This window comes from Pleurodeles waltl, chromosome 6 (genome assembly GCF_031143425.1).
Source record: "Pleurodeles waltl isolate 20211129_DDA chromosome 6, aPleWal1.hap1.20221129, whole genome shotgun sequence".
NCBI classification, from domain to species: domain Eukaryota; kingdom Metazoa; phylum Chordata; class Amphibia; order Caudata; family Salamandridae; genus Pleurodeles; species Pleurodeles waltl.
The window spans coordinates 1,697,873,025-1,697,882,850 of NC_090445.1; the positions used below are offsets into that span (position 1 = coordinate 1,697,873,025).

The following is a 9,826-nucleotide window of genomic DNA, read 5'->3' on the forward strand; positions in this document are numbered from 1 at the left end:
ACAAATCAGGGGATAGCTTAGTAATATCAGGGGGTGTGAGTCTGTGATACCCCAACAGGCAAAGAGATGTTCCCAACTAAGAAGGATAGCATTGGGTGGGGTTTAGGGTCTTTAGTTTTCAGTTGTTTGCAGAATTAATGTCTGCCAGAGAAGGGTCTCAGTGGGGTAGCCTGGACCACATTCTCTACTCTAGCCTGGAATGTGTGCTCCACTCTAGTTAGGTTCCTTCTCACTGCAGTGTAGAGCAGAGAGGCCAAGGAGGGCAGGCTGGCATAATTCCATTCCTAACATCAGCAGTCCAAGCTTGGGGAGGGTAGCAAGAGCAATAGCAGGTATTTTAGTAGCCATGGAATAGTATCCGATTACGCTTAGAAGAAGAGAAGAATCAGGGAAAGCAGGCTAGGTGAAAGCTGCAAAATAGTTGAACATACTGCAGAATACCTATCAGCATGTAGTGTTATAAGGCAAGGAAAGATTTAGGAAAGAAATGTTTGAAGCTACCTGGACCATAAAATCTTTGTAAACCGTGGTGATCTACGGGGCAGAGAAACATTGATGTCTATTTCTTGCTTTCTTTCTCCCTTGTAATAGAAAATTTACAAATGTTACCACAGATTTAAAGATCTGAAGATTATAGCTGTGGATTCATGTGCTGAAGGACGTTGCAATTTGTTTTGTTCTACTGGGATGTACAATTGTCCTTTTCATTGGCTTCAACTGATCATTACGTACCTTTCTTAATTACGTGACTTTGTCATCCTAAGTGTTTGTGGATGTAGTAGGCTTGATATAACGTTTTCACAATGCATTGGTTAATGAAAGGTTATACTTTGTCTTTAAAGGATGTACCACTGCCGGAGCAAACACTTCAACAGCTGCATGGCTTTGAGCTATATTGAACATTTGATGGTGGCAGGAATTGTCTAATATGTGCTGTTGTTGAAGAGTGATGTGTAGAGTAGCTTGTGTTGCATGGACCACTGATCAAGCAAACACTGACCCATCCAGATGTCCAGGTTGTTTCCTTGGACACTGCCAGGTGACAGAACACCATGACGACCTGGAGGGAGAGGATGTTAAAAAGGTTAGGTGGAACCAGTGCTTAATTTGTGCTTGTTGTTTCCGATGCAGAGCACCAGCACTTATTTTTGAGGGCCGGCACTTATTTTTTTGCCACAAGCATTTACTGCAAGTGAAAGACACATATGGTAAACATGGGGAAGAGAAAAACGAAAAAGCGTCACAATGGGAGAAAGCAGAAAGCTGCAAGAGTGTGCTGAAGGGGCAGGGAGTGGTTGTAAATGGATTGAAGAGGCCCGAGATGACTTCAGGATTACCCTGCCTCTGTATTCCATGTTCATACATTTAATTGAAGCAGTCGCATGTTTAACAGGAGGATTTTAGGCACCAGCAGGTTTCTATTTACAAATTAAGCACTGGGTGGAACCAAGAAGATCATGGGAGACTTGAGTCCAAGTTAATAACCCCCCCCCCCAAATGCCCCCAGGTACTGCAAATATTGAGGGGCCTTTACATAGCCTCCAAAGGAAGAGTGTAGCCGGGATAAAGGTTCTATAATGATAGTTGCAACAAAAACAATAACCCACTAAGTCATTGCTTCCCAAAAGTTGTAGAACCACAACCCACTTTTTGGTACAATGACATTTTGTGACCCGCATAGCTTTAATGAACCTGAGGTGGGTGTTTTTCAAAACAATATTTATTAATGAAACAAAACCATTGTATGGTAGCACACTGTAATTTACTGACAGCACAATTTCCATTGAAATGGTCAGTAAACTTGTACTGGTGGCATACAGTTTTACTGTTAAAAACTATATTGCATACAATTGATGATGTGTAGAAGTTGAGTGTCAGTGGGTATTTGTTTGTGCATCAACAAGTGAAGTTACTTGATTTGTTCTGATTCTATTAACATCTGTTTGGATCCAAAATGTGCTTAATTTTTGCTTTCCTAACTGATTAATGTGTGCAGCTCATTTTACATTTTGTTGTGTTTTGATGGGGAAATGGCATCCTACAGACTCTCCTTTTAATCCTTTATGTACCCCAGCAAGATTATCACATAATCCACTTTAACGTTCTTACTCTGAGTGCAAAGTAAGAGGAGTTTGTGAACACCAGTCCCTTTTGTTAAAAAAAAAAAAAAAAAAATCTAAGCAAAAGACATAGCCCAATGTTTGACATCAGTCTCTAAATCTTTAAAGTGCAGCAAACGTGACAAGGTAAATTATTTAAAGGCATCTTTATTTATTGCTTTGACTTTCACGACCCACCAAAAATCAGCTTGTGACCCATCGGTAAATTGTGACCCACTGTTTCAGAAACACTGCACTAAGCTGTCCTGATTACACTAAAATTGTGATCTCTAACATTATATGTAATGCTCCGGGGCAGGTACATTAACTATCAAAGCTATTGAAACTGTGACCATTGGTCTGACCTCGTGCAGTGTATTGCTCAGAGGCTGCACTACCCACAGCCAGATGCACCTAATATCATTGACAGTCTAGTACGCAACCAAGAGTGTGATAAATGCTTCTGAACCATGAGGGGAAAGGCAGCTTCAATACAATCTTCCCTCTCTCACAGAATAGGTACATCATACCATCTGCTGTGGAAGTGTCACCCACAGAAGAGGCACAGTCCGGCAGTTCAAGTTTCTGTCTCTCTCCCTCACACAGAATTGATACACCACTGTTAATAGTTGACAAGCTTCCCATCTTCACAGGAGAAGAACACCATAGCATCCCTCAAGCATCATGTAAAGCTGGAAATTCGCAGTGCAGGCGTCCATTCCTCTTGGAATATGTACAGCATGGGAAGAAGTGCAAGCTTCCCTCCTTCTTGTAACAGGTACAGCATGTTAACAGCAGGGGAAGCATCCCTAAATCACATTACAGGAGCAGAACTAGCTTCCTTCTTGATGTCATAGAACATGTAAAGCTCAGGAAGGCTCTGTGAAGCCTCCTCTCTCAAAAGTACAGGTACAGAAAAGTCTGCAGAAGCAGTTCAATCAAAGCATTTGTAAAGTGCACTACTCACCCATGAGGGTCTCAAGGTGCTGGGGGGTGGGGGAGGCTGCTGCTGCTCGAACAGCCAAGTCTTGAGGTGTCTCCTGAAGGTAAGTAGGTCCTGTGTCTGTCTCATGTGGATGGGAAGAGTGTTCCACGTCTTGGCGGTGAGGTGGGAGAATGATCTGCCACCAGCGGTCATTCTGTGGATGTGTGGGACAGTGGCGAGGGCAAGGTCAGTGAAGCGAAGCTGTTGGGTCAGGGTGTAGAAGGAGAGCCGTCTGTTGGGGAATTCTGGTCCGGTGTTGTGCAGTGCCTTGTGAGCGTGGGTGAGGAGTTTGGACGTGATTCTCTTGTTGACGGGGAGCCAGTGCAGGTCCCTCAGGTGGGCTGTGATGTGGTTGTGGTGGGAGATGTCCAGGACGAGGCTTGCGGGGGTTTTCTGTATGCGTTGCAGTCTTTTCTGGAGGTTGGCCATTGTTTCTGCATAGAGGGTGTTGCTGTAGTCCAGTCTGCTGCTTACAAGGGCTTAGGTGACCGTTCTTCTGGTTCCTGTGGGGATCCATTATTAAATCATCTGAAGCATGAGGAGGGTGTTGAAGCAGGAGGAAGAGACGGCGTTGACTTGCTGGGTCATTGATAGCGATGAGTCCAGGATGAACCCCAGGTTGCGTGTGTGGTCGGTGGGTGTCGGTGCGGTTCCCAGTGTGGCAAGCCACCAGGAGTTGTCCCAGGCAGAGGTAGTGGAGCTGAGGATGAGGACCTCAGTTTTGTCAGAATTCAGTTTCAGGCAGCTGTTCTTCATCCAGTGGTGGCCTTCATTCCCTTTTGGAGTTTGGTTTTGGCGGTGGCGGGGTCCTTGGTGACGGAGAGGATCCCACTTTTGACTATTTGATGCATACACTTCAGTATGTTTGTGTGGAATGGTATGTGCATGGATGATTGAGCTAGCAAAATGGTCAGCTAAGGATGTTTGAACATAGGCATCTGTTTCAGGGGTATGATGCTCCTAAAGGTGAACATGTGCTTACAAATATATCTCCTGCTATCTTATGATTGGAAGGGTGGGTCATTTTATTGGTACATAGTACATATATAGAGTAGTGGATGGTGACGTGAGCTAGAGAACAACTCAGTGCGTAGGAGCCTGAATGGTTCAAGACTTTGTGTTGATTAATGCTGAATTAATGTTTGCAGATGGATAAGTAGGTGAATGAAGAATGTGGCTGGAGAAGCATGTGAAAAGAAAATGTCTGTGGATTGATGAGTATTTCTGCAAGGATAGGTGATCAGTTTGTGTGGATTAAAGGTTACTTTGTGCATTTGTATGCCTGTAAGTGAGTGCATGGATGTGTGTATGTTTGAATAGGTGTGTGTGTTTGCACAACACGCACCCAGATGGATGTTTATCTGGGTGGATGTGTGTAAATGACCTTGATGCTGCTGCATTTGGAGCTGCTCTCCTCGTGCACTTGCTGAGCTGTGAAAAGAGGCTACTGACTTAAATGGGAATGTGCATCTATTTTCTCGACAACAAAGCATGATGAGTCTTTGTGATGGGGAAGAACTGTTACCCAATCTAACTAAGAATCCTGATAGTGGACCGTGATTGAGTTGTCCTAAAAGCACACAGGAGGCATAACATGCTCAGTAATAAAAGATTCTACGTCAAATGTCTTTGATATGACACTGTGATTTGACTGTAAGAGAAGCTCAGAGCAGAAAAAATAGCAATGAGCTATCTCAGAATGATCTATAATATGATGTTGACGTACTTTCCAGTTGAAAGGTCACACATGAAACTGTGACTACAGCAAGTATGTTAACCATGCGCCCCGATTTATCAGAACATTCATTACTTTCAGCCCTTTAGAATGACACAACATGAAGCACGATAAAACTGTATAAAATTGTTGGGATGGTAATGAAATGTCAAATGTGTACTTGTTTGTGCTAATATTCTCAGATTGCTTTGGAACCATCACAAACACTAGCACGGTGACCCACTGTCATGCTGCACAGACAGAGGCATGTGAGCACACAGTGAGCCAAAGGGTGGTGAGGTTCTGGTGGCTTTGAAAACCCGACTTGAACCTGGTGGAAGTGAGCAAAGCTGGATTTTGTTACGAATCAACAGCACCAGAAAAAATCGGTGGCATGCATATCTTATGTCTGATACCCCACATATATATGAGAGGATTCAGATTCTTTATTTCCCTTTGGAGCTGTCTGTGTTTATGCCGCGTACCTCATTTAAACACTTGTCCATAAAATCACAATTGCAGCATATGTGACCCATGTTCTATGTGCTCTCCAATGAGGCCAAGGATTGCATGTGCATGAAGTCTCAGAAGCTTTATGACCATTTGACAGGCAGAAATTCACACTACCTTCAGCCTAATCTTGGCAAGCGCTCAGTTGTGCCCTGTCATGAACACTCACCCACAACTAGAACTCACCCGGACACTTAGAGGTGATTAAGTAACATAAAAGAGAAATATGTTGCATGACAGAACTACAGAAACACAACGTATGGAAAAAAAAAATAATACTCCTAAGGAATGCAAGCTTAAGTTACAATGAAATCTATGAAGGGACTGTATTAATGTTATGGATTACCTCAAGGCTTTCTGCAGTTGTTAAAAATTCAAGCATTGTTTTTGCCTGTGAAGGACATGTTTTTAGGACAAAATCTGGATCCTTTTCCAAGACAGTTTTAAATTTTCACCTCATCTGAGACCTGGAGAACTCAACCCTCTTCAAACCCAGTAGGCAGCAAGCTGATGTGGACCCCAAGCTGATCTGTGCCATTTGCCTGAGCATCACACACATAATTCTAAGCCACTCTAACATCCCAGATCCAGTCTCAGAGGAGGATGAGCCACTGAAAGGTTGAGCTAAGCTCAAGTCATGTGGCTGGCTGTGGCCCATCTTGAGTTCTTCCTGGACCTTCAGTCAGGGGGTTCTTGTAAAGCGCTGGCTTGTCACCCCGGAGGGTCTCCAGGGGCTACGTTGGTTCTGCAGGACTCGTCCAGCTGGCAGTAGTGGTGGTTGACGAGCCACGTCTTGAGATGTTTTCTGAACTCCTTCAGGGATAGTGATATGCAATGGGTGGAGGTGGCGGTCGTTCTAGGACTTGGTGGCTAGGTGGGAGAAGGCGTGTCCTCTGAAACGTTCACGATGGAAGCGGTGGACGTTACCAAGGGCAAGGGTGGCTGAGCGTAGTTCTTTGGATGGCTGGTGGAAAGTGAGGTGGGGACAGGTTTAGAGTTGTGGAGGGCCTTGTGTGCATGCATGCATGCATGCATGAGGAGTTTAAAGAGGCATCTTTGCTCTATGGGGAGCCAGTGGAGGGCCCGGAGTTGGGGAGTCAAGCTGGTCCTTCTGGGTAAGTCGAGGATGAGTCTTGCTGCAGCGTTCTGCATGATGTGAGTGCAGTTCAGAAGCTACTTGGTGGCTCCATTGTAGAGTGCGTTGAAATAGTCTGGGTGGCTGGAGATGAGCAGAGCATGGGAAGTATGTTGAAGGAGGCCAAGGAGACAGCGTTGATTTGTTGCTTCTTGGTCAGATGGGTGTCCAGGATGAACCTGAGTTTGCATGCGTGGCTTGTGGGTGCGGGTCGAGGACTGAGGATGGCAGGCCACCACGTGTCATCCCAGGGGGAGCCTTGTTCCTGAAGATGAGGATCTCGGTTTTATATGAGATTGGCTTGAGGCAGTTGGACCTCACCCAGGCGGCAATGTCTGTCATGGTGTTTTGGAAGTTGGTTCTTGTGGAGGCGGCGTCCTCTGTGAGGGAGAGGACGAGCTGGGTGTCGGCTGCATAGGAGATGATGTTGAGTCCGTAGGTACGCGAGATGTCAGCAGCAGTGTCATGTAGGTGTTGTAGAGGGTGGAGCCGAGGGAGGAGCCCTGGAGGATGCCGCATATGATGTCTTTGGTGGTGGAGACCAAGGGTGGGAGGAGGATCCTCTGTGTTTGGCCGGTGAGGAAGGAGGTGATCCAGTTGAGTGTTTTGTCTTGGAATCCGATGGTGTGGACTCTGGTGATCAGAGCGTGGTGACAGACGGTGTTGAATGCTGCAGATAGGTCAAGGAGGATGAGGGACCCTGTTCCTGGAAGGCCACTGTTACAGACAACCATATTGACTGCCACTGCCAGGACAAGACTGTCTAAGAAACCTTTAGGGAAGTGGCCCACCCCATACACTCCCCTGAAGGTGTGGAACTGGGATGTCCAATGGCAAGCCTGATGCCGACCTAATAGCAACTTTAAGTGAGCCCCGAGGTGCAGTTTGAGCTCTCTGACTGGACACAGCGAGCAGACTGTTGAACAGCTAGGCCATAAAAAAATAAAATGATACTTAGAAAGCACAGTTTTAACCCAGAAAGGAAGGTCCTGGTGCTCTTGTCTCATCAATGAGTAGAGGAGAATTAAAAAAAATTAAAACAGCCATGCCTTTAGGTATTTTTATTTTACTACAGGGTAAGTAGGAAAGACCCTGTAAGAGAGAGGAAGTGGTTTTTATAACTTTAATGGCTTTATAAACCTGACCTAGAGCTTTGAAAGAGCATCTTTGCTGAATCAGCAGCCAGTGGAGAGGGGATAGTTAACACTCTCAGAGAAAGATTGAAAATGACATGGGCCACCACAATTAGAATGATCTGCAATCCGTCAAAAGAAAAGCAAGGAGGCACAGTTATAAAGAATTCGCATAATCGAGACATACCAGCACAGGGGCTTGAACTGCCGTTTTACATATGAATGGCAGAAAAGTGAGAACTTTGCGGATGGACCATAAAAAAAGCAAAAACATTTGGACATTGCTGTTGTAATTTGCAGAGACTAGAGTTTCCCAGTACGTCCAAATATCCGGTACAAGTAGAAGGAACTGGTAGAGATCTCTGTTCCCTAGGCTACCACTTTGAGCACCAACTACGACAGTTAGACACAGACAAGCAGATAATCTGGGTTTCACCCAGATTATCTGTGATGGAAATGATGATCTATCATCCACAGTTTACTACATACTACAGAAGCCAAACAATCTAATAAAGAGCATCCAAGGGGACTACATTAACATTAGACAATTTTGGGTAGCGCGATGAACCTTGGGACACACCACAAGGAAAACTGAAATTTTCTCATTTAAATGGGGAATAAAAAACAATTGGATTTCAAATAAGAAAGATTTGATCTAGCTCAAAGCAGTGTCAGACTCCAATATTCATTAACTGCTCAATAAGAATAGGTGTGAGACTTATATCGAAGCCCGCATAGAGGTTCAAGAGGACCATGGTGGCTGATGCCCTGTGGTCCAAGATGACTCTGTGATCTTCAGCCACATATGTCAACAGAGAGTTAAAGTAACTCGGAAACAATTTAGTTTGGAATGGCAGTAACGAAAAGGTTCTGAAATTAGAAAGAATTGTCATATCCCTGAGGGCTTTCAGGGAAGGCGGGGGTATAAAAGCACGATCCAGCTGGCAGGAACTTCTGTTCCACCAAGATATTTATTAAAAACTTTCAGAAATTTAGGAGCTCAAAGATCTTTGACTAGTCTAGTTGACCATGACTAGTCCTAGTATCCGTGGGGGACAGGAGTCAGAAGGAGAACCGACTCATCTGAGCATGCACAAACACATTCTCTGTGGATAGGCTTCCCTTCCTCAGCTCACATTTCTGTTGCTTTGTAAAGTGTTTTCTCTGCGACTGGCTGTATGCCAGACGCCTCCCTTTTCATGAGCAATCAGCAGTTCATGCTCATTGCCACCTCACCCCCAGCTCCTTATGGAAAATTGTGTACTTCTCCCTTTTATGGTATGGGGTGGGGGTAAGAATACCGTTCAATCACAAAAGTACTATCTTGTATCAAAAACAAGTGTTGAATTTTATCAATTAACATTATACATTTTATGCATCATGTTATTTAAACTATGTGATTTTTAGCAATAATTCAAAGACCGGGGGAAAAAGCAATTTTAAAAACACCTTCCAAAGTTATAACACTTGTTCATTAGTTTACTAGTGCAGGAATAAATCACCTTAGAGATGGTTGCTTCCACTACCAGAGTAGACCATCCCAGGCACCAGCACGATTTTCAACTCCTTCCCAAGAAAACTAACCTATCAGTGGCCTGGAAAGCTCCTTTTGCGAGGAACAAATGGCTGGTGCTCCTACATGGCTGATGAATAAAAAAACACGATTGATGGTTTTCAGTGACGGGCCCTAACGCACAATCGGGAGCATTGAATGCACATGTTGTGGGCTTTCAGCAAATGTTGCTATGTATTCCTACATCGTCAAGCCCAGGCCACACTGTTGGAAATCCAGTGCAATGGTCCCCATGTGGAGGAAGAGTGGCCATGCAGCAGTAAGCTTAATGACAACGTGGTACCCGGGGTCGAGGAGATGCTTGGTGTATTTATCAGTAGGCAGAACTAACTAGATACAAGGATGGGATGCTTGAACGACACGCTTGTGGACAGAGGGACAAGGGGAACTCATTATGAAGGAGAGCATCTCGAAGGCCAAGATAACAGGGCATCTTCAACTCAGTGTGGGGGAGCCAAATAACAATTTTGCAGCTTCCAAATGAAGCAGCAGATCCCACCTTTCATTTTGAAATGGATGCTTGGCTCTGTAGTCCAGATTGCAGCTACAAAATGTATTCCTGCGGTTGCAAGTTCCTGATGCAAGGCGAGAGGGGCTGTCGGCTAAAAGGCTGGACTTATAAAGTGAGTAATTGCCAATGTGCCAAACTGAAAATTAACTTTGGAAATCAGAGAAGT

General features: G+C 44.7%; 1 protein-coding gene across 10 annotated transcripts in view; it reads left to right on the plus strand.

Annotated features, from left to right (window-relative positions):
- Positions 1-9,826, plus strand: part of LOC138301369 (glycosyltransferase family 92 protein F13G3.3-like) — a 205,465-nt gene that overhangs the window by 145,259 nt on the left and 50,380 nt on the right. The window lies entirely within an intron of this gene.